General features: G+C 35.3%; 1 protein-coding gene across 2 annotated transcripts in view; it reads left to right on the forward strand.

Annotated features, from left to right (window-relative positions):
- The window catches only part of Tmtc2 (Transmembrane O-mannosyltransferase targeting cadherins 2), a 549,780-nt gene that overhangs the window by 419,002 nt on the left and 102,881 nt on the right, over nt 1–27,897 (forward strand). The gene's annotated exons all lie outside the window — the stretch shown is intronic.

The raw sequence follows: 27,897 nt of genomic DNA on the forward strand, positions 1-27,897 counted from the left end.
GAGTGAGTTTAACGCCACTAAAATGATCTACTGTACCTCCCTTAAATGACTACGATTGATTTAGGTAACCATAAAGTCTAGAGTAAAGTAAGCTTGAGTTTGCCCGTAAATTTGCTAAACCCAAAAAAAGTTTTTTAAAAAGAATTAGGAATTTTAATCTTACTTCTTTTTATTATTAATTATTTAAGATCACAAAATAGGAATGGACTAGAATGAGGATGTTGTAGATTGGATAAAAAGGAAAGTACGTATACCCCAAATGTCTGATCAATTTCAGTTCATATTCAAGACATCTGTCATTTTGATTGACATATTGTGGTGGTTAACCTGATATAGGGACCAATCATCCTGCCTGTACACGTACTAGAAAGGAAAATACTTTTAGGTTATAAAATAAAACAAATCCTACTCACTTTCTCTCTCACTCCTAGCGAATTGCGAATTTTATGTCCCTCTATCGGGTTAACTGTGTCATGGAACAGGATCCTATTTTGTTTCGTACAATTTTTGTATGATGAAATTTAAGCGAGTTTTTTTTTTGGGTAGGACATAAAAATGTTTTGCAGAACTTGAGGGATATGATGAAGGGGTGGATTGTAACGAAATGATCGTCTATATTTTAAGCAATGATGTTATAGAATTGAGAGGCAAGAGCAAGCGGTTGCGCTATGAAACCTATAGGAACGTTGAGACCAAAGCGAATAGTAGCGCAAAAAGAACTAGCAGGGAAAGTCCTCAACCTCTTTAGAAGGGAGAGGTTTCGCCTACTAGTTCCAGATACTGAGGGCACAATAAGCCTCTTTTGGTTGCGGTGCCGTGGTGCATAGGTCCCGTCCCGTTTTCTAATCTTAATCTTAGAATTGAGAGACAAGATACAGGAGATGACTTCATTTCACGATGATGTTGCCCAGGGCACGGTGGCTCTGCCTACGGCCAATCAAATCTTTAATTGAGAAACTTCAATAAAAAACATTAAAACAGTTCTACTGTCATCCAATGATTCGCATTTTGTTCAATACAATAAAAGCGAATGGGTTAAATTAATGCTTTACACTACTAATTGTACAACTTTAATTAACGTTAATTATTGATTATTATGGTAACAGTGCTAAATTAAATTTACATTTAATTAGTAAATTTAAATTGAATTTAATTCCATTTTATTTAAAATTCATTTAGTTTTAATCAAATTACTTTTTATCGATTTAAAAAATAGCATTTGAATCGATTATAATTAATAAGACTAAGAATTGAACTCACACAGTGTGATCCAATGGTCTTCATCGTGAAGTGTCGAGAAAGACACGTGATATCCAGCACAAATGTTGGAAGTGTCAGATTTTTGGTCAACATCAAAATACAGAATTAAAAAAAAAATGTATTATGTAGCACATAGGATTTTACAATAAGCTTTTCGAATAAATCCGTCAACAGAAAATGTCCCTTTAAAACTGAATAAAGTGGTCTTAATTTTTTTTCAGCCTCCTCTCATCTACAATATCATCTAAACAAACTTGAACCCTGGGCCAAAAAGTGTAGAGTCAAATTCAATACTCAAAAGTGCGAACAGATAACTTTTACTCTGTGTCGTAATTCTTGTCCCACTTTAAATTTTAACTCAATTCCTCTTCGTTCTGCTAATTTAGTTCGCTACCTTGGGATGTACATCGACAAAAGATTAACGTGGAATCCGCACACTAAACTGAAAAGACTAGAACTCAACCGACGAAACAAATTACTGTTACGACTAATTGGCAGACAATCCAAACTACCACTGGAACATAAACGACTAATATATAACAGTGTACTTAAACCGATCTGGACTTACGGACTTGAGCTGTGGGGTTCAACCAAACATTCCAATTCACAAAGAATACAGTCCTTCCAATCAAAAATTCTCCGACAGATTACAAATTCTCCATTTTATGTGTCTAACTCTACTCTCCATAACGATCTCAAAATCTCATACATAACTGACGAATCTAAATCTAAGTATAGAAAATTCTTTGACTCTCTTCCATTCTGTACCAATCCTCTTGTTCTAAATCTCGCCTCCACAACGATTCCAGATCGTCCTCCACAACGACTGAAAAGCTGTTGGCCTCGTGACAATCTCCAGTAATGTAAGAAACGCCAGCGAGAGTGTTGCCGGTGGGCAGCTTCTCTCCTCAAGTTGATCCAGTCAGGAAGACTTCATTTATCGTATTCACTTATTACGAATTCTATTCTTTGTAGATTGTGAATAGCAAATAAATTGAAAAAAAAAAAATTAAGTTTTCCCAGGGTTTTTTACACTAATTTTCACTTATCGATCTACACTTAACTGTCCAGTGATGGATTGTGCTATCTGTAACGAGATTTCACTGTCGAGTGCTTTAAAAAAAAGAAAAAAAAATCACCTGAGATGTTTAAATATGAGAAAAAGTGTACAGGTAACCAAAAATGTGACTGAAGCAACAGCTCTTTAGGATATTACAATAATTTTTCCAGCAGTCCCTAAAGGATTGAATTCGAACATAGAATAGAATATATTATATTTTGGCTGTACATATGTTTCACATACAATAGGCTGGTCATAATAATCATAATAAACTTTTGACTGATCCGTCAAACAATGTCAGTTCGCTCAACTTTGAAGTGAGTAACATTCCACTTATTATTCAAGAAGTCTTCTATTTTATAAAATGTATTATTCAATAAAAAGTCTTTAATAATTTTCTGAAATGCCTTCTTTTACGTATTTCTTATTGATTGAGGAATTTTGTTGAACATCCTGGCTGCCATCATGCCCGGCGCCTTGTCAGACCTACACTATCTCCTTCTAGGCAAATGTAAGTCATTTTTGCTTCTTAAACTGTACGAATGTTCATCACTTCTTAAAACATTTTTCTGGTAGTTTTTTATGCGCATTATATTCACATAAATAAATAACGACGGTAATGTTAATATTGTATTCTTCTTAAATAATGATTTAAATAATGGGAAAAAATTAATTTTTTTTAATTACGCTTCCTTGAACTGTACCTAGGACAAACGGTTGACATGGAATTCCCCATACTAGACTCGAAAAGACAAGAAACTAAACAACGCTACAAAACATCTAGCCAAACTACTTGACAAACGATCTAAACTGGGCTTAAATCTACATACACTAAAGATGATCTAAATACAGTTTGAGGGGCTTTTGTTTTCTTTTAGTGTCCAAGAAATCACTTAAAGAATTATTTATTTATTTACGTTAAGCTAATTCTGTTCGTTTAGTACTTGGTTGGTTAGCAACTTAATATTTGAATTAATTTTTCTTTTGGTGTACACTTTATAATTTCTGATAAGGGCTGTTATTATTATTACTTAAAAAAACCTATAATTGGTATATTTTAGATATTGATCTCATAGCTTTTTTATATTTTGTTAACTGACAGGCTTTTGAAAAGAACATATACGAAACTACACATACTTAGGGAACATAAAAGCAAGAGACGTTTGAAAATGTTGAATGTATTTCAAAGAACATATTTAAAGCATTTTATTGTTGTTGATATTTTGTTAGAAAGTTAAGAAATAGTTTAATAATCCTTTCTTTAGTAAAGTATTGAAGACTTAAAGGCGGTTTTAGGAATAAGAGAGAATTTGTAACATTCAGTAAGCGTTAACCATACAAAAATTGTAAAACATGCGAATTGAAGATTTTAATTTTAATGTTCTTATGTACTTTAATTGTAAAGGTTAATGTTTTAGCAAGAAGCTTCTTATGCTAACCAAAAAATAAGATTAAACACTAAATGCCACCGAGGTATCTCAAGTTATTACAAAAAATAAAACATATTTATAAGAAATCTTTTAGCTGACTTACTTTTTCATTGAAATACAATCACTTCTTGTCCTGCCTGCACTTGTTACTCCACTATTAAGTTGCAATGAAGACCTTAGAGCTCCACCGAACTGAACACCCCAAATAACTCTGACCACACGGTAAGTTACAGCACAACAGCTGATAATGGTCCTTCCATATTGGCAAGGATAACCTGACATTAGTATCAGCTGATGAATGAACTACCGTTACTATGGCAACTGTATATTATTACTGATTACTAGGAATCATTGAATTTAAATTGATTAGCTTAGAATTTGAAATTATCAAATTAATCAGTTCAAAATTCTAGTAGATTTGTATTATTTTTATTAAAGGATAAACGGCAGCGAAATGTTAAAAAGAGGAAAATAAAACATTTAAAAGGAATACAGTGCAAAATGTTTTACCTGAGCAACAAAGATGCCTAATGATCAATAATATTCTTCCACATTACCAGGTAAACCTCCAAGGAGATTGAAGAGATGGCCCCGCGATCTACTCTCCTCATAAGAACAGTATAGTGCATCCATTCTCGTTCATGGAGTGTCTCCGATCCATATTCATGCCATTGTTACGTTATATCGCATTTGCTTGTTGCAACAGTTGTTGCAGTTGTGAATTTCAATAAAAGATTTAAAAACAAAAATAACGAATAAAGGAAGCCATGATAATGTTTACACCAAATTTTCTTGAAAATTTGATGTAAACATTAGTTAAAAAAAAAAGGAAAATGAAAATTGCATATTACAGTAGATTTTCTATAAACTTTATGCCTTAGCTTAGTTTCTATTGTTGGGCTTTAGGTGATGAAGTTTTAAATAATGTATATCTATAAATAAAGTTGGTACTGAAATCGATAGCCATTATTGCGGGGCAGTAACGGGAGGCAGGAGACTTTGCCTTTTAGTTAAAATTACCCCCACACTTTGCCTGGTCTAGGAAAACGGGTGGTGGTCTGGAACGGCTGGTTTTATTATTAACCTTTATCTTCTGTTTCACCAGCCGACGGCTTCTTTTATACAAAACCCACAACGTTGAATTCGAGTGAATGTAGAAGGGTTTAAATTGGTGACATGCTGAAAGGGGTAATGAATTGTAAATATGTACTTCTTTAATGGTAAGTGCTGTAGAGTTGGAAAAGTAAATCGCCTCGCCTTTTATAAAAAAGAAAAATCTTGAAAACATTTTTTTACATGTAAAATAGATTACTGTGGATAGCGGTGAACAACAAAGGGAATTTTATGTTTTTTATATTTGTGCGTGTATACTTTGATGGCAAAATATTATTAAAATGTTCTCAGTTTGTGGTACTTCAATGTAGAGTGTGGGTTTCTAGTGTGTATGGTTTATCCTACATTTTTAGTCTCATACTGGGCCCTATTCCCTTGGATATGTGGCCCTTGAGTCCTGCAATCAAGTCAACTAGAATACAAAAGATGCGTTCCAATGTTTTTATATTCGTCAATTGTACCATACATCCGATAAATTTAGTGTCTATAAGAACCAACATATGTAGAAGTCTTGGTATCATATACAGTCTTTTGGAAGCCAATATCTCTAATGACGTGTTTAGGTCCTCAATCATTGCTCCTCCAATATCTTAAGACTTCCCAGAGCATACTCCTGTGAACCTCCCGAACATACTTTTTTTTTCAACTCAATTCTGGTGATTCCTCTAATATTTACTCTAATTCGACGACTATATTGTGATTCGCCAATTTTTTAAAAAAATTATATTCTCAGAAGCCGGTGAATCGCTATATCTTAATAAATGCTTATTTAACAAGGTTGTGAAGTTATGTTCTCTGTGTAATTTAGAATACAGAGGAGAAAGTGTATTTCACTTTATAGCGGTCAGCCTAATATTAAGAGAATTTAGATTTGTATATTTTAAGAAAGATTGTTCTGAAGATTTAGGACTATTTAAATGGCAAATGTTGGAAAAGTTTGGTGAACTATTATAAAGCGTCATGGGCATATTGATAAGAATTGGTGAAGGAATTTAATTATTTCACTGATTTATCTATTGTTAACTGTATCTGTATCACCTAAATGTACCTATAGGTATCTCTATTCCGTAAATAAGTTAAATATTAAGTGGTATTAAATATGATTTATTATATAATTATGTTCACTACAGTTAAGAATATTTTGTTTAATGTACTTCATTTTTTTTGCTTTTGTCTGTAATGAGACTACGCTTCTTTTGTCGTTTTCTTTTTCTTTGTTGTTGTTTTATTACAACTGTTCGTTGTAATCTCTTATCAAGTAAAATGGTGAAGATAAATAGAGACAACCCTCAGACAGTTCTTGGACCATGAGTATTTGTCTGTTACTATGTAATTAAACAAACAAATATGTAATTTTGTAAAAATTTAAATAAAGGCACTTTATTATTTATGATGATTATTATTATTATTCTCAGAGGCCATATTTGGGTCTAAGTTACATCAGACTCACTCTCTTTCCGTCCCTTTGGAACACTCTCTTCATAATAACTTATTCATTTTCAAGAGCCATAGAAATTTAAAATGATCTTCCGATACTTTGAAATATGAGTTAGGTTCCTTTAATATTTGATGGCCAAGAGATAGCAAAGTACTTGTAAAAATAGGAAATATTTATTATTATTTTTTTTCAATTTAACTATCTTCCCAGCCTTAACTAAAAAACTACTGTCCGACTACATCAAAGGGACTAGTCTACTTTTATTCTCTACTTTATTTTTTATAATTCCCGTAGCACTTTAGTAATAGTAGACCAAAAGCCTCTGGTGCTTACAATTTTCAAATAACAAGGTAACCGGTTTTTATGAATGAAAAAGTAACAGGTTTTCTCTTTTTATTTTTGTACCTTTTTATGTTAGGATCCTGTATATTTGGATCAAAGGAACACATTATTATTCGCTAAATCTAAAAACTAAATCTTCCTGTAGAATATTGAATTGAGAGATATTCTATCTTTGTGAAAAAAAAGGTATTTATTATTGTATTCTATAGTATTATAAATGTTTTTCCTTTACAAAGTGAAAATTTGTGCTGAAAAGGGGGAACAACTGATTCCCAAAAATGTTCGCATAATAAAACAAAAGAATCTGCGGACTATTTTGATTCATAAACAAGAAAGATTTTTGGCCAATTTCTGTGCCATAATTTTGTTTATTTGTATTAAAGTCAAGCTTACAATCAATCTTAGGACTAGGCCATCATCAGGGATGTAGAAAATATTTTACATAAATAGATTTACAATTTGGAGAGATAGGAAAAATAGTTTACGTTACGCTTATTGGTAATTTTAAGCTGTTTTGACATTGTTAACGTCAGAGGTTCTTGTCCTGGCTGTTTTTTTGGTACTGATTGGGGTCAGTTTTTAAATTGTTATTGTGTGTCTGTGACCTGGTCAACAACTGGCCTCAGAATTTATAAAGATGGCAATAGAAAGAAGAGAAACGTTGGCATAAATTGTTATTCCTGACCATGTCCCTAAAAAATTCCTCTGGAAGGGTTATTCTCTTAAATTTGTAGAAATCATCTTAGGAATGACGTTTAGTAAGGGGGAGAGCTTTAGTATTAGGGAATGATTATCAAGCTTAATTGTCAGTTCCAGAGGGAGCCTGGAATTAAATAAATATATTTTTTGGGGGGCTTTTTTTTGGCATTGGCTTTCGCCGTACAGCCAGCATCGTCTAGGTGCTTATCACTAGAATATCACTCACTCTCCATTCTTACCTACAAATACATTCGCTTCACACATTCATCCCTCTACTATATACAACTATTTACATACAAACTTACAACTAATGGATGGATCAGTACTCTACGAGAGTCGTTTGAAAAGTCCGTGCAAAAATAAAAACGACTTAATTTTTTGGGGTAAACCTTTTTTATTTTTCAACATAGTCTCCTTTTAGGCTTATACACTTCGTCCAACGCTGCTCTAGTTTGTTGATCCCTTCCGAATAATAGGATTTGTCCAAGTCTGAAAAATAGCCATTCGTTTCTGCAATCACCTCCTCGTTTGAATAAAATCTTTTTCCCGCCAGCCATTTCTTCATATTGGGGAACAAATAGTAGTCCGAGGGAGCCAAGTCTGGAGAATAGGGGGGATGTGAAACGAGATGGAACCCTATTTCCATTAATTTTGCGACCACAACTGCTGAGGTGTGAGCTGGTGCGTTGTCGTGATGGAAAAGGACTTTTTTGTGGGCCAATCGTGGGCGTTTTTCTTGCAGCTCGGTTTTCAAACGGTCCAATAACGATGAATAATATGCACCTGTAATAGTTTTACCCTTTTCCAGATAGTCAATGAGGATTATTCCTTGCGAATCCCAAAAGACAGTCGCCATAATCTTTCCGGCCGAAGGAACGGTCTTCGCCTTTTTTGGCGCAGATTCTCCCTTGGTAACCCATTGTTTAGATTGTTCTTTGGTTTCAGGAGTGTAGTGATGTATCCATGTTTCATCCACAGTGACGAAACGACGCTTAAAGTCCTGCGGATTCTTCTGGAACAGCTGCAAACCGTCCTTGCAACACTTCACACGATTTCGTTTTTGGTCAAGCGTGAGCAATCGCGGCACCCATCTTGCGGATAGCTTTGTAATGTCCAAATGTTCATGCAAAATATTATGTACCCGTTCATTCGAGATGCCCACAGCACTAGCAATCTCACGCACCTTCACTCTTCTGTCATCCATCACCATATCATGGATTTTATCAATGATTTCTGGAGTAGTAAACCTCAACAGGGCGTCCAGAACGTTCAGCGTCACTTGTGCCCATATGGCCACTCCGAAAATTTTGAAACCACTTATAAACTGTTCTAATCGAAGGTGCAGAGTCACCATAATGTTTATCAAGCTTCTCTTTAGTCTCCTGAGGCGTTTTGCCTTTCATAAAATAGTGTTTAATCAACACACGAAATTCTTTTTCGTCCATTTTTTGAAAATCACTCGACTTCCTCGATTCAAACGAATGCCAAACACAAAGAAATAGACCGATCTGGCTGAAACTTGGTGTGTGTTCTTCCAAGAGATGCTACTAACTAAACATAACCTCGATACGCGCCAGTAGTGTTATCTCTTCTGACTTTGCACGGACTTTTCAAACGACCCTCGTATATTCCTGCCATCCTTATAGCTTAACCTAAATTAAAATCACCGTAATCTTTCTCTAATCATTTTCTTCCATTCATTCTAATCGGCTATAACTTTTAAATAAACTCATATTTCTTTGCTAGCTCTGCTACAGATTTAAGCACATAAATACATACTTATACTCTCGCCTGGAATCTTACCAAATTCTAAGATTTTTTTTCAGATGTGAGATGATGTTGGAAGAGAAAACACCAGTGATGATGTGGGCACTGGTAGTTTTGAGCGTTTTAAGCGCAAAATGTTGATACACTTTAAATTAAAATAAATTTCAAATTCGAAACTTATTTATATTTATATTCGAAAGTCAGCAAAATTTATTTAGCAATAATCTGAATGAGAAAATTAATAAACTCTTATTATTTTCTTAAATTTTGTTTTCAAAGAATTTCTCCACAAAATGACAAGAACAAAAACAAAAAATATATAATATCAAGGTTTAATAATATTAAAGTATGATTTTTTTATTTAAAAAAACAATAAATATTAACATATAAATATTGAATAGACTTAAGGAGGAAAATAATTTAATATCTGACGTCGTAAAGAAAAATGTTAGCTGGGATGAAGATTAAAATGAAAAAAGAAAACTGACACAAAAGAAACGCAAACATTCGCAAAAACAACTCACAAACTGACAGAAACATGCACCCTGCATAATGTGTTTCCGTTTTTTTTGTTTGTTATATATATATACGATATAGAGCAGTTATATGACCTTGTCAGCTGCAACTTTATCTCTAAACACATTAAATTTTATTATCTCTTTCCGTCCTTTTCTTTCCTCATTTTATGGCTTTATCGCCATTATATTCCAGACTTCTGGTTTTGTAATAAACTTTAGAAGGCAATATTCTCATTATTTTATTTAGCCTTATTATCCTTTTGTCAATTGTGAGTTGGTTTTTATATTATTTACAATTAAATAAATTTTATTTTATCAAAAATAAATAAATAAATAATAAAACAGAATTTAATTATCCAATATGTCAGGAATGAAATAGTTAAAAATAACTGTATTGACATTGATAAAGTACGGTTGTATCTTAAGACTTATGGAGATACAGTGCTATTCATTAGTTTGCGGAAGCTGATAACCACGCAGGCTTGTCTATGAATATACCCAGAAGAAAGGATCAGGATAGTTACCCCTAATACCTAAAAAAAAACCCTCAAATCAAAACAAGATCTAGCTAAAAGATCAATTGTGGCTTCCCCCTAAATTGTTACAAGTTTATTCAGAGATTGTAAATTATAAAATGTACTTTTCTCATTGAGTGCAATGGTATATGCTATGAGCTCTAGATTTTTGCCTGTTGGGTTTGCTAAACCCAAAATCCAGTTACCCCACATTATTGTCAAAAGCTATGGGTATATATTGTGTAATTGTTTTGGGTTGTACGTATGACTGGCTGATCTCGTGAGAAATTTTGGTAAATGCTTCACTCTAACTGCCGATTTTTTTTTTTTAGGCAGGGTTTGGCGTTCAATTACCAAATTAAGTGTCGTGGACGGAGGCGATTAGCAAACTGTAAAATTTCTCGTATTAACCGCATTAAATAAAATCCAAGGCCTAGAGACCGGGAATCGAACCCACTAAACCAACAATACATATTAGCTTTGCGGGTATAGTATCTTAACTGCTCAGCTATCGTGGCGCATTTGCCTCACATTTACTGTATTCTTTTAATTTAGCCAAGAATATAAATAAAAGTTTTTCCATTTCTTGACAGAAGAATTAAATTGGTTTTTATTTTATTTATTTCTTGTATCTTGTTAATTTCTATTAATTTTGAAGAGTACGAATTTCGTTTGTAATTACAAATAATAATTATTTGTTAACAACTCGGCAGACGGCTTTTTATCCATGCTGGTAAACGCCACAGTTATACGTACGTTTAATTATGTACAATGTAATTTTATTCTGAATAAGTTCATTATTATTTAAATAATTATTTGTTTATTTGAAACATTTTTTGGCGATAGCTTGTAAATTTTACGTAGTACTTTCTTGAAGGAGACTCCTAGTAGATCTGTCAGTATTTTTGAACAAAGAAAGACCATGCTTTCTTTACCTTATATAATGATAATAATTCAGCAAGAACAAAGTTTCACTTTTGCTCGTAAAACCTTCAATCAATGCAGCAAGAAAATCTGAGAATCTTTGCCGGTATTGACGAACGATATTTATATTTAATAATTTTTTTTTTTTAATTCAAAATGATAAATGTGATTGAGCGCCTCTTTTCTCTCGTTAACCCGCGCAAATAGTGTGAAGGGCAGCCTTCAGAACCTCGGTTACTATAACTTATAAAGAAGTATTCATAACTGAATTAACTCGTATATTGGACAACTGCGCAAATGCAGAAGGCTATGAAAGCGCCTACTTTTATTATAATACAATTTTGGTACATTCAGGCTTCATTTATTTGTAGAGCACTTAATTCAGAATGATGGTTTCTATCAGTGCTGCTATTGTAAGTTGAATTTGGAGGAGATATACAAGATTTAATGAAAAGCAATATTTTCTTTTTCCAATTTTGGAGAGGTACGCTCAGTTTTGGGATCATGGCGCAGCTTAAGTACGCTCTTATCAGCCCCCCCTCCAAAATCCAATCAATAATATAAATGAACCCAACCGGAAATATTGTTCAGCCTACCGGATATTTTAAAACAATATTTATACACCGTAATGGTTATAAATATATAGCTAAAATTTCAATGTAAGTTTTTTGACTTTGCATAAAGTATTCCCCTTTTTTTGCAAGTCCAGAAATAAATAAATAAATAGAATGGATAAAATTGAGGCGATGGATGGGGAGTAGCCAGTGGCGTTTCCATATCCCCACCGATATGCTGGCAATATTTTATTATTCACAGTTACTTCCGCATTTCTTACCAACAGAATTCTAGAACACCAACGGCGGCGGGTCTAGAGTTCGCCTCCCTAACTTCCTCCATGGCCATACTGCTCTCTCTAGCTCTCTCTCACCACTTCACCTTTATCATGGTAATGCATTCAAGCTAAAAAGACCCGTCCGACCAACGTTCATAAATATTACATGTTTGCAATAGCTTGTGAGTCCCCTGCGGGCGAGCAAATGGCAACGCCTGATACAACCCTTCCTTGCTCTTACTGTTACTCACTACTCGATTTTCTAGGGCGTCACCCCCCTTTAACGTTCACAAGTTTATATCGACGTCTTGAGAGGAAACAAAACATATGATATACACCATATTTATACTATTTCAGCGATCGATTTTTGTTATCATTGGAAAATAACTCATCAAAAGTATTAAAAGAAGGTGTTATATACTTTAACTACTTTAACTTTAATTTAAGGGCTGCTGAACTATAGATTTTAATTTTCAAAATTCCAAATTTCAAAACTTAGCAAAGCCCAGCTTGTAAACTGAATTGGCACTTTTATTCTATACATTAAAAGCGTCATTTTACACTTTTTTTAATTAAATTCTCATTACAACATTTTTTAAATTGTTAAAATTTAGAAATGGCAACATCAAGCGAGAATAATGGCTGGTAATAGGTGCTTCTGGTCCTTGCAGAAGGTGCTGCGCTTTAGAACTCTATCGAGAGAAGCCAAATTGCGTGCTTATAAAAACGATTTTGCGACCTAATATTGTGATGTACGGGAGCGAAACGTGGGAGGATGAACGTGGGAGGCCTTCTTAGTCGCTGGGAGCGGAAGATTTTAAGAAGAAAATATGGCCCCATTCTGGAAGGAGACCGATGGAGGATAAGGACGAACAAGGAAGTCAGAGATCTTTATGCTGATCAGGACCTAGTTGGCCTTATCAAACATTAAAAAACTATTTCTTGGACATCCAAGAGGGGCTAGAAGGAGAGAGGAGGCCTCGGGTGAGATGGCTCGACACTGTGGAGCAAGATCTACAAGAATTGGGCTTAAGAATATGGAGAAGAGCGGCCCAAAAGCGAGGTGAATGGCACAAGATTATTGTGGCGGTCAAGGTCCTTCCTTGGACGGCTGTGCCAAACAAGAAGAAGAAGAACATCAGATGAAACTTTTTCTCAGTCGACAGTCGTCCTCAGGACAGTATTCTCTCGCTACAGACAACAATGAACCTCACCGGTAGATGATCAGTAAGAAATTTCTAAGAAGAGAAAAAAAAAATCTAAAGCCCAGAAAGCTGGATTCGAACCCGGGATCTCCGTATGAAAGTCGAGCACGGTAACCATTTAGCTAAACCATTCTTTACAGTATTTTAAGCTTAATTGATTAATAATGAAATTAAAAAAACAACTAATAATTGAGCCCGTTCATTGCACAAATCGATTAATTCCACTTTTTGAAATATCTTAAATCTTGGTTGTTCAGTCATAGCTTTTTATATTTATAATAAATTTCCCCAAATAATAAAGATTACACACCATTTTTGGCCATTGAATAATAGATAATTTATTTCAAAAGCCATTTTGATTAACTCAGTAATGTAAATCGTTGTAATAATTCAACTCAAATTCAAGTAGCTGGCGCTGAATGATAACGGTAAATTGATTTGAATTTAAATTATAAACGGAATTATAAAAAACAATGTCAATTATTTCATCGCATTTCTCCACTTTTTTTGTTTTATGGAGTTAATCGAGTTGTGAACGACTCAATATTTAAGCATATCGATATTCGGCAATGACCAGAAAGAATGTCTTCATTAAATATGTATATATGTTGGAGCTGTAATTTCGGGTACCAAATTATGGTCGGTCCTAAAATATAACTGGTTGTATCGATTATGTGATTTTTCTAAAATCAACATTTTTCAAGAATAAAAATTCCTAAAGTCAACATCATTTAAACTAAATAAAATTAAAAGAGGAGTTTTTATCAAATTTTGAATTCACAACTTTTCGTATGACATCTCTGATATTACAAAAATCAATCTTCAAGCAACCCGATGGAAAACCAAGCACCCACAAGTGAATAAAACAAGCTATTAGTGAAGTTATTTTATAAATCAATATTTATTCTGTAGCAAATAAAATAAATAATATATGACATCAAATAAATTATTTAACTTACACTGCTGGAAACAATACTCAATATATTGACATCAAGATAATCTTACTTCATTGTTTATATTTAATGTTGCAAAGCTTGAATATTTCATTCATAAATTTAAATATGTAGATAAATATTTATTATCTACATTCATATAGATTGTTTTAGCTCATATAAATATATATAATATGTGTAGGTCCGTATGTATGTAGGTATTTACGTCGAAGTTGAGAGAGGCAAACTATTATGAATAACAATGCTAAACAAACATCGCAGAACCAAGAAGTTACGGGAAATAACCAACTAGTTGTGAGTAGATGTACTGGTTTTCTCTTAGCTCTATCTCTCTCTTAAATATTCTTCTATCTCTCTCTGAAGTTCAACCCCTTTGAATAATTCATCATACCTAAATATATATGTGTGTATCTGGGACTAAAACTACCATAGAGACAAACATAGCGATGGACTAGCCTTGTAGTTGGGTTAATTTTGTTAACTGAATATCTGCTTATTAATACCATATAATAAGCAGAATGCTCATGGATCAGTAGGGAATGTACTGTGCTTAGTTAAGAGTGGTTCTCCCATAAGAATTCCTAAGGGATATAACGTTTTCTCTCAGACCAAAATGGGACAAATCACTAATATGATAACAAATGCTCAGTGGTTTTGTAAGCTAGATTCCCACGGGAAGATCCCCAGATACGAATCCAGCCCTTAGATTTTTGCTCTAACAACAACAAAGGTCGCAAAGGTCTTTGTGATGGACAGAGTTTGTCTGGAGACGGGGCAGTGCATCAGACGGGCACCAGGCCCCAATGATCTCAGATATTGAGACTTTAAACTCTTTGAACCCATTACCATCTTGATGTTTGATCAAACTGATCTTGACCTTCAATTCCTTCCTTTCAGCTACCTCTGCTGATGGATGAGAGTCCAGAACTAGTCAGCTATACAATTAAGACGACAGAAAGAATCAAAGTTCCAGAGCTGAAGATCAAAACAAACTTTTTCTACAATTTATTATTGATTACGAGGGATTTTTCACAAATCCTAAATTCTTGCCAAGAGCCAAGCCATTTCAGTTTCCTTTTTGCAGTAAAAAAAACGGCAACAGAAAGGGTCCAGATTTATGGACGAACTGAACAAATCTCTAGTGATGGTTCCTAGATCCCAGGGCTTGGACTTCAGGTATTCAATAGAGAAATCACTCCACTTAATACCAAGAAAAATCTCCGATAAATTTCTCGTAATGTAAATATTTTGGGTTTAATACTGAACATGGCGATTAGAGGTATTGATAATACAAATTATTTGCATTAAAGTTGATGGTGTGATCCACTTAATCAAAATTTAAAAACAAAATATACCAATTTTTTCAATGATACATTTGGCTAATGCATTAGTTGATCCTTCCTAAAAAGGAAGTGGTAGTCAAGGTAAAGAAGAGCGAACGAGTGTGAGACTAGAGATATGTACTAATCCTTGGGATATAAGGACCTGGAACTGTGTTTAGCTGATGGCTGTTGGCAAGTAGGACCCACCTCGCCGATAGCAGACGACTTAGCTGCCTCCTCCTTGAGCAGGACGAGGAGTTCAGGATGAGAACAATGAAGCTGTAACTTGCCGCCTTGATAAGGCTCCTGTACTGCTAATCCCCACCCATTAGACGCCCGCAATACCCAGCCCCATACTTCCTTGCGTCTTTCATACCCTCCTCTTCCGTCGTACATCGCTTGCTTGCTACCAACTCCACACCCTGAAGGCATCCAGGAAGGATCTTCCTTAAACTTCCTCAGCCAACTCTCTACCTCCTCGATTACTTCTATTACTTCTTGACTAATTACACCAAAGTTTCACTAATGCCGTTTATTTTAAAAGACTTTTATGTTCCGTTTTCTGCTAAATACATAAATTTTAATAAACTTTATTCAAATTTGTTTTAATAGCTTGAATAAATAAACGCGCTACTAAAAAATAAAAAATTACTAATAAAATATTTTAAAAAATATTTAAATATATTGTAATGCTGGTCTTAAATGTTGGAATGATCACAGTGTGTTTCCAGCATGGATCAGAACTATTCCAAGAAAGATGAATTTCACATAATCATTGGGACTTTAGACCGGGAATTGAGAACCCAATATCACAAGTGAGTTGCCTCATTATAGTTGTTAATGTAGCTGAAAATGTTGTAGCAACTAGAGAGCTATAATTGGCCGAATATATGGTGGTTGGTGGCTAATTATCCCCAATAAGTCCATAATTATAGCCTTCACAGTACTGACCAAGTTCTTCCAGTCAACAGCCACCTTCCAGAAGAAATCCAAAAGTCATCCTTGGAATTAGTGCCCTCATCAACTCAAACCAAAGACCACTCTTAGAATAGAATAAATCTTTATTATCAAATAAATATGTACAAAAAAAATAAATATACGAAGTATCAATGTACAAAACATTGTAACCTTCATAAAAAGTGAGGAGATAACAAGAAAGGTTAAGGTGTAGGATAAGAATGCAGGGAAAAAGGAAAGAAAAACCTTCAGCTTGTGTAGAAAGTTAGAGAAGGATGTGTTTGATTCTTTTGTGCCTGTAGGGGGGTAGAAGGATCTGTAGGAGGCTATGTCACGGCAGAGTGGGTTAGGATGGCATTCTAGGATGGAAAGGAGTTTGAGCAGACGATTTTGGATATAGGAGTGTTCCAAAGGATAGTGGATGCAGCCTCCGTGGATTGAGTCAATTCTAGTGCGTCGTAGAGAGTCTGAGAAACTTGTTCCATGTTATCCTGAAGTTTCTTGATGTTGCTACTACAAGTCCAGGCTCCAGGCGGAGCAGGCGTAGAGCAACATCGGCCTAATGTCCACTTTGTAAAGGAGGAGTTTGTTGGTCATAGTCATTTTCGAGTTACGCGAGTGAAGAGGAAATAATAGTCGCACGTCAAGATGCATGATAAGTGCATCCCGATAAATAATGCCTACTTGATTGCAGGAATACTGGAATCCGGACATTCACTGGCAGATACTTCCTTAAATCTTTACATTAGGTAGTTGAATCGTTGTATGCAACCATTCAGTTATCTATGAATCTCCCTTGTCCAAACTGAATGAATGAATTTAAAGAACCAAATGTTTCAAAACCAGGTATTTTTACTTTTTCCTAAATTCCTCGTAAGAGGACAGAGAGTTTTCTCTGGTAGACAGTATAAGCTCTTAGAAAGAGAAAATCTAAGGACTATCAGCTGGATTCGAACCCGAGAGCTCAACCAGAGAAGACAGCACGCTAAACATTAAGGTTTCCATCAGAATATATAATATATATTACAGTGTAGTCCAGTTTGCCTGAGTTTTTACTTAAAAGACCACTAATCTCAGATTCTTTTTTCCCCAGCAAAATGCACCCATAATTTCTCCTGAATGCAGATCTCTTTCTGTGTTTGGTGCTCATAGTTGCACAATTTGGGTTGACTTTCCTATTTGGACAGTATTTTTTTTAGAAAAACCTCTTCCTAATATTTGTATCCCATATCGATTAAAATTGCTATTACAGGATGCTTAACTTGATGAAGACGCCAAGTGATCAGCAGTGTGTCATAGTAGACTGCACTGACGGATTAAACTGTAAGCATAAATGGTGAAAAATGCGGATTAATTACGGATTTGAAAAAGATATGCTATTAAATATTGCAAATTTATTAATAAAACTAAAATATTTTAAAAGTTAAATTATTATTAATAAAAGTAAAGTAAATATAAAAAAAGACGATACATAATACAAGAAGTTATGATTTTTATGTCTGAAAGTTCTATTAAATCACTTTGAAAGCTCAAAATACACACTATACTTGACAGAACTTAAAATATAGTTTTCTTTTTCTTTCTCTCGTTGGGTCGTATATATATCCTCTTGTAAGGACCTATAAAACTACGAAGTTAAAATACGAAATAGCTATAAAGAGTCAGCGGTAGTCGGGGAAAAAAAGGGACATATAAGGGGATACTGTGAGAAGTTTAACAATAAATTCTGCCATGTGGTGTTCTGGAGAGAAGGGAACGTTGCATGTCCACATGTTACACTACTCTGATGCACACATAGAATTTAGTTTTTAACTGTAATGGGGGCTAGAGCGAGGGAAGATGGAAATAAAAATAAAATATATTAAGTCTATCCTTGCTTCATTCATTTAAAGTAATAAATGTAATATATATCGTATCTTAGGGAAACTCAATGGTTAGCGTGCTGGCTTCACTGGTTGAGCTCTCGGGTTCGAATCCAGCTGATAACCCTAAGATTTTCTCTTTATACTGTCTAACAGAGAAAACTCTCTGTCCTGTTACAAGGAATTTAGGAAAAAGTAAAAATCCCGGTTTTGAAACATTTGGATCTTTAAATTCATTCATTCAGTTTTGGACAAGGGAGATTCATAGATAATAACTGAATGGTTGCATACAACGATTCAACTACCTAATGTAAAGATTTAAGGAAGTATCTGCCAGTGAATGTCCGGTTTCCACAATTCCTGCAAGTAGGCATTATTTATCGGGATGCACTTATCCCGACCACAGGAATCAGCTGGGACTTCATTAGAGGTGCGCCAGAAAATTTATCGTCTCTTTATCCGAAAATCAGTTTTATTTTTGCTGTCGAAATAAATTTAGATGCATTTAGCTTGCAGTTGAGGAGTATTTCTATAACTTCGGGATCCGAAACTGTATTTTGAAAGAAAATATAAAGTAAATTAAGATCGCTCCTCTAGTTACCCACAAGCACATCGTTTTAACTCTGAAGTTCTTCTATTCACGGATAGAAACGCTCCGAGAGAGAGAGAGATAAAACTTGATTGCATGTAGAGTTCTGTTCTAAACATCCCGTGTGTGGGGGATGCTCCTTGATTGAATTACTTACAGTCCAATGGAGGTTCTACTCTAAGAATTGCCCATTCCACCTGGGTAGACATGCCGGACTGCAGTTGACGACGAGGCGTCTGTTTTGTTTTTCATCTTGGTGAATTTATTGTGTCATTGAACTTTATAAATGGAGAAATGTTAGCAATTTAAGGTGGAGTCCAATGGATGGTTTGCACGATCTATGTGACACGTTACATGTGTCGTCGAATTGCTCGCTAAATTACATGAAAAAAGGTTCATTTATTTATTTACATTTAGCGATATTAGCATCAATTACTTAAACCTACAGTAAAGGTAAACCGAAAGGAAGAAAGATTATTGCCAATTTCAGTCATTATTTTGGCGAGCTTTCTGCCTAGGGACTAGGTCTTCTTCAGGGCTTATTGATAATATATAAAACCTAATTTAATTGTCAATAAGCCTTGAAGATGATCTAGTGCCGAAGTCGAAAGATTGGCAAAAATAAAATAAATAGTTACTAGAATTTGCATTATTATTAATGAATCTGTCGCCAAAAATTAAATTTTTAGACACTTTACTATTGAAAGAAACTATGTCTAAAAAATATTACCGCAGCATATACTAAATGAAGAATATAGTGTTCGTTACGTGGCCAGTGTTTTCCAAATACATTATTTCCAGTATTTCTCAGATCGCCAAAAGTTTTTAAGTGACACGTTCTTATGTAAGAAAAAGAAGAAGAAGAATCTGGACACTATGCAGAACTCGAAGACCAGCTATTAAAGACTAAATTTACTACAAGCTTGAGTATAATAAAACTTCAAAAGTTGGCCGATCTAATCAAGAAGCTGTACATATCTCTTCTGTTACTGTAATTAGAATCCTAGTCCTATTATATAGGCGACCTACCCGCAGGACCTGAGCTCAGCGTGTATCAAAAGTAAAGTAAAGTAATTGCCTATTTTTTCAGGTAGGCTTTACGTCCAACTACCAAAATAGGTGACCAAATATAGCAAACATACTTTACTGTTAATTTCTTTTGATTAACCATTAAAGGAAATCCAAGGCCTAAGACCGGGATACATACGAGCATATGGCTATTAAATAACGAGACTATTGCTGTAAAACATTTGATTTTAAATTTATACATATTTAGTTACTATCACCTTCAATATACTCCCCTCCCCTATCCCTAAAACGCTCCATGCGAATTTACCATTGTTCGAAACAGTGCTGGAAGTCTTTTTCTATCAGCCCCAGGCATGACGCGTGCCTTCTTTTTCTTTCACAGCTTCAAAGGATTGAAACTCGTGTTCCTTTTAATGCAGATTTGAATTTGGGGAACAGATAAAAATTACATGGGGGGGGCCCCAGGTCTGGCGAATAAGGCGGATGTGGCCTAAAACTGGGATATTTTACTTGGCTAGAAATGTCTTGAAAGACAATGCAGTGTGAGCTGGCGTGTTTCTTATTAGCTTTACACGTCTCGCCTCTAAATCGTTCGGCTACAGTGGCACTTCATCGTGTCTCAAGATTGAGCTTTCTCATGAATAGTTGACCTGGGACTTTACAACAGTTCATAGACAAGGCCATGAGTCTGCCTGTCCGGGAAAATGATTTAGCGGTATGTAACATTGCAGCCAGTGATTCTATTTGGAAGAATTATGTTTTGGGAAGTAACGTCTTGTGCTCAATTTGATCAGAAAGATGTTATAGTTGGAAGTTAGTTAAGCTTTGGAACCCAAAAATGAATAAGAATAATTGTTCGTAGATCAGCAACATGATCAAGATAACATTGGGGGAAAATAATATTAATATTATAAAATTAATAACAAAAGATATTAGAAACATAATATTAAATTTGGAAAAGCTCCGAGAAAAGTTATACCAGATAGAGGAGTATAGGTGGTCCCAAGGTGTGGCACTCTTTTCCTACTGCCAAACAAAAACAGTATTATATTTTATCTAAGTGAGAAGTTGACACCAGCTTCTTCATCTTTGAAAATGGAAACTTACAAGAGTTGAAGAGGTTGATTAAATTTAAATGAGAACGATAAAAGTTGTTGTTGCTGGTGAGAAAGAGCGGCAAAGGGGAGGTTGTTGGAGAGCGCAAGAGGAAGAAAGAGAGAGTCTAGGAGGAGGGATGTCTTCGCTCTCTCTTTCGGTGACTTCTTCCTCTCCAATTCGTGACGCCAACATTTCATACTCTCCTTTCCAACTGTTCTCCATTTCTTTGCTCCTATTCACTCCATCCTTTCTTCTGCGTCCAGAATTGAAGCTTCTTTTTTTAGGCCCTTTTAATAATTATTAGGGAAGAACTCCGGCTAAACATTTTAAAAACTTCCTTCACCCTGTTCAACTGAACAGCCCTAGCCCTTCAACTAAAAACCTAACTTTTTTTTTTTACATTAATCTATTTTTATTTTCGTCCTGGATAACTTACAAGAATATTATTGCTTTTGCTGCCAAAAAAAAAAAAACTTTTGCTCAAACTGGCAGCAAACGTCTCACAGGATATTCTCCAGGAAGAAACCTTACAAGTGATGAGACTTCATGGTTATTTTTTTTACAGCATCCAGAGACTTCCAGTGGGTAACAAAACTCTCCTTGCCCAACTTAGCGTGCTTTTAGTCTAAGCTAACAAGACAGATCTAATTAAGATCTCGAACAGCATAGTTTGGTGGCTCTTGTCAATATTTTAGCTTGTTCACGCCTAGCTGAAATCAACCGCCTACCTATTCCTTAGGAGACAGTTTTTTTTTCCGGCTGTCACAAGAAGAACGAACTTAGAGATGTTTTTAAATTTATAGCCAATGTTGATAAGTAGGGCTCGTTTGATCTTGGATCAGTAGTGAATTATTGATTTTTTATTTTTATTTTCCTCGTTAACCGCCAAAACCACGAATATTTCGCACCCACGAACAATAAAATTTGCTTTTAAAGAAAATAAAGTTTTCTTTTTTTTGGCTACTCCCGACTTATTGATCACCGTTTCATTCTAAAAACACTAAGGCTGGAAACATAGTGGAGCGGCGAGCAAAGCGGCGATGATAGCGAAGAGCAAAGCGGCGAAAACAAACCCAAGTTAAGGCTGGAAACATAGTGGAGCGGCGAGCAAAGCGGCGATGATAGCGAAGAGCAAAGCGGCGAAATCAAACACAAGTTAGCATGTGGGACCGCACATAGTGGAGAGCAAAGCGAAGATAGAGCAACGCTATCTATAGAGAGTAGACAAAGCGTTATGACGTGTTTCTATTTCTTCGCTCTCATAGCGCTCAATTTTCAAAGCTTAAAATGGATATTGCTGCATTTATTGGTGCAGTTTTTTTTAAATAAACCTCCTGTGGGACCAAAAGGATCTTCTACATCATAACCGATTTGTGTTGGATAAGAAATGGGACAGGATTAATGGGGTTAACGTTGAAATTCGTCCTATTCTTGATTAACATGCCTTCAACACAGTCTGGTATGTAAAATAGGCATGAAACTTGCCAGGATGCTCCCCGAAGTTGTTGGTACAAGTGATGGAATTCACCAAGTTCATGTCTAGCCCTGTTTATACCATGAACACTGCAGCCTCCTTCTACTAAGCTGCTGTAAATACCAAATTTTCAAGGAAGAATTTCCGTATGGAGAAATAATTCCTCCATCATGTCTTGTCGAAAGGAGAACGCGACTAAACTCGTCACTATGTGCATGCGACTCTTTGCTCGCTGCTTGTCGGCCCCTTAGAGTTGAAGCAACTATCATCGCCGTTTAGCTCGCCGCTCCAATATGTTTCCAGCCTTAGGCATATTATGTGTTATGTTCCACAACTCAAGGAGCTACACATCCTTTGTCCAGTAAATCTTATTGCTGTAAGGAAACCATTCTATGAGGGGCTAAATATCCACGAGTTTTAAACTTGAAAAAGAGCTACAAAACATCGTAATAAAAATGAACTTGAAATATCTTGAAGCTTAGACCCTAAAGCATCATCAACTTTTTTCGAGAATAACTGCTCAATTTTTTTAATTGTAAATAATTTCAGAACTCCGCCACAAAAAGGAAAGACAAAAAAAACAAACCTGAATGCAGGAAACCATAAAATTGATGAATGGTTAAAATGTAGCAAAAAATGGAGGAAGAAGGAGACGATAATAAAAAAGACAACAGTTATTAAAGTAGAAAATACCCAATTTGCAATTCACCACTTGTTGATATTACAGCCGCCAGTAGTTATATCTCAAGCTCTTTAATGTATATATACATATATGTATCTTGAACCAATATTCTCAGAGATACGATTTTTTTTCTTTTTTTTTACTTCATATTTTAAATATTATCCCCACCACAATTTGTTTGTATTCCGATATTTTATCTAAGAATAAACAGGAAGTGAAATAAAGTTACTTCTATAAAATGCGTAGATACTTTTGTTATTTTATTTCCTGTAGTTGTAATATTAAAAATTTTTTAGATGCCAACTCTCACATTTTTATGTTCATGAAGTTCAAAATGGATTTCAACTTCCTCTTTTATTTTTATTTTCAATGTTTAGGATTATCGTAGTTTTTCTGCGGCTGTAAAGTCTTGCAGGGCTTTCATATTTCTTGAAAACTTTCCATTAAAAATAGAAAAAGAAATAGAAAAATGAAATTAGTCGCCTGTTTTGAAATACGTACTTATATGAATTTGTTTTTCCGCAATTTAGGTAATAAAATTTTCTAGAAACTAATTTGTTCCAAGAAACTATAACAAAAAATGTTCAAATCCATAAAAAATGTAACAACATTTTCTATATATTATTTTTTTAATTTAAAACGCGTCGAACATTTTAGGTAATAGGCACACGTAGCTTTTCTTTTTTAGTAAACTGCTGGCCTCCGGGTAGATGTTCTCTCTCTCTACAGAAAACACTATTTCTCACCGGACCATGAAGGCAGCTATAAGAAGTCATGCAAAGAGATAAATCTTAAGAGCTGGTAGCTGGATTCCAGCCCGTAGGCTAATTTTAGTGCCGCTTTCCAATATGTGCCTTGTCTCTAGGATCACTCGACGATAATGTTTCAAATAAAGGTTGTAAAACTATAAGTGAAACATAATAAGCACACAGTTATGGAGAAAAGCTTTGGAGAGAATCACAAGAAAAACTGGAAAGTAGTGGCTTTTCCAGCTTCAATATTCCAGAAAGTGGCTGGATCAATTCCATGTAATTCCATGTATTATACTCACCATTGTTGTGAAGATTGTCCCTGTCTAGTCCATTAGAGCTACTAAGTCAATTTAAGTATGGCAAGTGACTGCATTCAGTCTTGCCTTATTCTTGGAGTAGAACTCAGGGTATGCAGTTCATTTGGGCAGCAAGAAAAACGCAGATGGATTCGCTCTATTAGTTTACACAAAAAAAAACTTTCATGTATCCTAGAAGTCTTCTGTTAACGCATCAGTCTTTAAATCCTAGGTCTGCATCAAAACCAATCTGAAGCCTAGAAGCGCTGAATGTCACTGGTCAAAAACTAATGAAAGACTAATGCCAGTTTTCAGTCTTGATAAACTTTATTATACCGCACTTTCGACCTAGGGACTAGGTCATCTTCAGGGCTAATGTATAATATACTGTTTTTACATCATTAGAGGGTTGGTATGTCTTCTGTCTTGTCTTGTCTTGTCCATGAACATACAAGACAGAAGACACACCAACTCTCTAATGATGTAAAAACAGTATATTGTACGTTAGCCCTGAAGATGACCTAGTCCCTAGGTCGAAAGCTTGGCATAATAAAGTTTATCAAGACTGAAAACTGGCATTAATTTTTCATCCTATTGAATCTATGATTCAGTCACCAAAAATAATGAACAGTAACTTATCTGTTGATCACTCGCCAAAACGGCAGAGTCTAGGCTAAGTGAATTACGGTGTATCTACTATTATTTGGGCACTGCGAAAGAGCATGTTTGGTCATTTCGATGATGGTCATTGTAGGTTTTCTTCAGCTGGAAAAGAAATAAATACCGTTCTCTGGTCTTGCCGAGGATGTAGCAAAAACAGGGTTCCTTAAACCTGCGCTCCTGATACGCATTAGGCTTCCTATGGTCTCTAAGCTACTGGTCAACTCTTGTTGTTAATGTCACCGAAGCATGTCTATAATAAATCGTTAACAGCAGCAATGACGGGATCATTTTTGACTCAACTTTTCGTATTACATCCTGTCCAATATTTCTAGTATTGAGCTGCCAATACCTGGGAATCGTATTCGACCACAATATTAACTATTGAAGCGTAAATGTTCACGACTGCATAATTAAATTATTGCCCTTATTTTCAGAAATGCGGTTAGAAGTGCATGGCGTAAATGAAATTAATTTTGATAGACGTTGATAATATTGGTTTCAATATTTGTCAGATTGCATGACAATATTGTCTAATAATGTTTCTATCAATAATATTAGATATTAATAAATTAACGTATTGACATAACGTATTTTAAATTAATTTGAATAATTTTGTAACTTGCCTTCAGGGCAGAAATAGTCCTGTCTATTCAACTAATTTGGCAAATTTTAACACATTTATTACGCTCTAACATTATTTAAGAGTAGTCATCAGGTAGAATATTTATGTCTATGTCCGTCAAAAGGCCTCAAAATCAATACCTAAAAAATCAAATAAAATAACGTATAAAACGTATAACTGTAATTTAAATTAGTTTTCAAAAAATCTGCTTAATATAAAATTAGTAGTAAAACAGGAGTACGTTTTTATTGAATATCTCGAAAGTTATACTTTTTTGCACTTAGCAGATATTGGTTTGACTACGACGAAATGCCATTTCGTGTCTAGAAACTACGGGAAAAGTTCACAATCGATAACAATATCTGAAACAAGTTTAGCGCAAAAGTCTGAAAATAGCTTTAATAATTATAAAAACCTTGCCAAATATGTTGAAAGCGGAATTCGTGAGAGTTGTCAGAAAGCAGATTTGTTTTTGTATCTTTTTAAAATAATAATTTTATTTTTTTAAATAAAAAAAAAAAGTCATATATGTAATTAAGCGATAACTGTGCAAAAACCTGAAGGCCATGCAGAAGATAATTGAAAGAATAATGAAATTATAATTGTAATTATTCGTTAATATTAATTTTTTTTAAAATTGATTGTATTTTCACCACCAGCTTCAGTGTATTAAAAACTAGAATGCAAGAGCATTTGAATTGGAGAAAGATAGATCTTCTCTCTCATTTTTAGTAAAAATAAAAAATAATTCTGGACCTGTCAGGACCTGTATTGATCATTTGGGTATACAGCGAGGAGAGCCTATACTGGGTGAGGTTTGGTGGGTTCTAGCGCAGATATCGGGAGAGAAGGGAGCTTTACCCCATCAAACACTCACCCTGGCGGGTCTTCGGGTGGGGAAAAAATTAAGTTTACGTCCAAATAAATGGAATATTACATCCTTACTGTTACTCTTTTACTTCAAAAATAGATTCAAATTAACTTTTTAGAATCTGTGCAAAATGTTGACCTATCATATCGGCGAAAAACTGATGTAGTAACTTATTTAAACTTGATTATTAATTCTTTTTAACTGGATGTAAATGGGCCATCAAACTGAACGAGACAAAATCTCAAAATATTACTTTCACTCTTCGACGCATCACTCTTCCTCCTGTCTTTTAGATTAGATTAAACTAGGGCGGCCTCAAGGCCTATGCCACTGCGACCCCTTTGGATCTATTGTGGCTCCCCTCACTTTAAAGCTCACCCTCCAGACCTGTCCTTTTAATCAGACTCTTAATGCTGGAGAGCGACTCTTGGGTAAAGCTTCTCAGGCCTTGGTTTTTCCTCCCCGAGAAGTAACATCCTTAGCCACACGAGCCCCTCACACTGACACAACACGTGCAGTGCCGTTTCCTCCTCTTCCTGACAGAACCTACAAAGGCTATCATCTGCCAGGCCCATGCGATGCATGTGGTTCCTGAGCCAGCAATGGCCAGTTAATAGGCCTACAATGATCCTTATAGCCCCACGGCCTTGACGGATTAATTCTGCAGTCAGCCTCGGCGAATAACCTTTAATAAACTCCTTCGCCTGTCTCTGCCCAGCGGTAGCAAGTCACCACTCCTGAGACCTACCCTGCACCCATAAGTTAATGGTCGCAGTCTTAACGCACTTCGGAACCCCAAAACAGGGCTCCGGGCCAACGAAGTGTCCCGCAGAGCCTTCCCGGGCCAATAAATCTGCCGCTTCGTTTCCCTTATGTCCTGAATGACCAGGTACCCAAACCAGAAAGACCTTATTTTGGTCACTAATTTCCTTCAGGGTACCCAGACAGTCCCAAACCAGCCTTGAGTTGACCTGGTAGGAACTAATTGCCCGTAGAGCAGCCTGACTATCCGAGAAAATTACGACCTTGGAATTAATAACTCCTCGCCCTTTAATCTCGGTAGCGCAGAACCTAATTTAATTCCTTTACCAGTAGTCCGCAACCTTGGGCTTTACCTTGACAGAAGACTTACATGTGAACCCTCATACACGACTTAAGAGAACAGAACTCAACAGACGCTTCCGACAACTGAGAAAAGACTACTCGACAACAGATCAAAACTCACTCTGAACAACAGTAGACTTATATTATGTTAGTATATTAAAGCCAGTCTGGGCTTATGGCATCGAACTGTGGAGGTTCAACCAAACGCTCAAATCTGCAAAGGATCCAGTCCCTGCAATCTAAAATAAACGCTCCTTTCTATGTCACCAATCAAACCATTCACACAGACATTCCTTTCGTGCAACACAAGTTGCTGAAAACACGATTCAGAAAATTCCATCTTAACATTCAATCTCATCACAATCCCACTTGTACAACATCTATCTTCCAGGAACATTTCCAGACAACACTTCTAGGACAATCTTAAAAGACAGTGTGGCCTCGCGATCTCCTCTCTAATGAAGAGAGTCAGTAGAATTTAAGAATGTTTTTTGGAGTGTTACCGCTGGGTAACTTCTCC

Source organism: Rhodnius prolixus, unplaced genomic scaffold (assembly GCF_049639745.1).
Source record: "Rhodnius prolixus isolate KJV_2025 unplaced genomic scaffold, Rpr scaffold_10, whole genome shotgun sequence".
Classification (NCBI taxonomy): domain Eukaryota; kingdom Metazoa; phylum Arthropoda; class Insecta; order Hemiptera; family Reduviidae; genus Rhodnius; species Rhodnius prolixus.